Below are 1,574 nucleotides of genomic sequence, written 5' to 3'. Positions count from 1 at the left end.
CAAGACCTGTTGTGGAGGTACAAGATCCCAACAATGAATGTAACTGTACTGTATCCCTGAAATGTACCAATAAACTCAATTAAAGCTGAAAAAAAAAAAAAACATGCTGTACCGTTACGCCCATTCTATTAACGCGCCAATAAACGGCCCCTCGGGGAAACGTTAGACTTTCCTGAGGCGATGCACCCCGGACCCTGGGGGCTGTTACCGTGCTGAACGACTCGCTCGGCCGAAGAGCTGTGGCTGAGCACGTGAGGCAGGGCCCAGGAGGAGCATCAGGCTGCGCTGCGATGTCTGCTGCGTTCTCCACGACGCGCTTCCCTCTGGCTTCCGAAATGCAGAGCGAGCAGGCGGCCAAGGGGCCCAGCGTGGGTGAAGACAGTATTTTCCCAGAAGTAAAGAAGCAAGTCTTTCAGTCTCTAAGGTTCATTCACGTTTTCAAGTTCACTAACCATAAAAATCCCAATTTTTGAAAATGAGGCAGCCCTAGCATGAGCGTCTAAGGAAGACCCCTCAGCGGACCCACAGGGCTCCGGCTCCCCGCCGGGTCGGGTCTGTGCGATCCGCGAGGCTCTTGTCAAACAGTGCAGCCCTCCGTGAGGGTTTAACAGTGCTGCCTAACAGGTCGGCAGGCTGGGTCCTTTTGCTAAACTGGACTGATGGGAAATACAGGAAAGACGCATGAGGGAGACTATGTCAGTTCACCAGGCTGATTCTTGTAAAACTAGACTTTTTTGGCCAAAAAAATAATAATAATATTCAACCTCCTGGAGATGCCACACACAAACAAATGAGACCCATTTTGATGCTTTTATTAAATAGCAACTATTTAAGGTCTCCCTTGTTCTCTACCCTCTGAAGTTTCTAAATCCGTTTAAAGTCTTTCCGTGAGATCTCTCCGGGGACTGAGAGAGGATACGCACATCCTGATAGGCAGCACTACCGGTAAGGCCAAAACGTGGCCGCTTCTTTCCTTGGAAATGGATTGATCACACAAGTGGTGGAGGCCGCGCTGCTTGTTTGTAGGCCTCTAGAATGGCGTTTGGCGTTTGTCACCTCTCCGCTCCATACCACTAAGGGCAGGGTGAGAAAAGAACTCAAAGGTCTCCAAGTAGAAGAAAAGTGCGCTGACCCCGGACTGAACACTGCGGGCTCCCTCGATGTCCAGGGTCCCTCTGAGTCCAGGGCCCTGCGTGGGGCCGACTCCAGACTTCAGGCCTGGGAGCTCCGCCGGAGACCTTTGCGCAAACTGGGCGTCCAGAGGTCCCTGGAGGGCCGCAGCCTGGGCTGCAGGCGCAGTCGCGGTTTCCTGTGCAAGCCCACGAGAGCCCAGCCGGGACCCTGGACAGCGGGGCGCCGACGAAGCTTCTCCTCTCCGTGAAGGGAACCTGCTCCCTGTGGAGACTCCCGGGCCCCACTCGTCCCGCGTTTCTGCAGCTCGATGTCTCATCTGGGTCGCGCGGAGCATGGGGAACGGCTGGGAGGGCAGGGAGGCCTTCACCACGCGTGGCAGCTGGTCCTGCGTGCTCACGACCTGCGCGGGCCCAAGGGCCACGGGGCTGCACTGGCCTGGG

Source organism: Fukomys damarensis, unplaced genomic scaffold, assembly GCF_012274545.1.
Source record: "Fukomys damarensis isolate Sample0158 unplaced genomic scaffold, DMR_v1.0_HiC HiC_scaffold_26, whole genome shotgun sequence".
Taxonomy (NCBI): Eukaryota; Metazoa; Chordata; class Mammalia; order Rodentia; family Bathyergidae; genus Fukomys; species Fukomys damarensis.
This window is presented reverse-complemented; position numbering follows the sequence as displayed.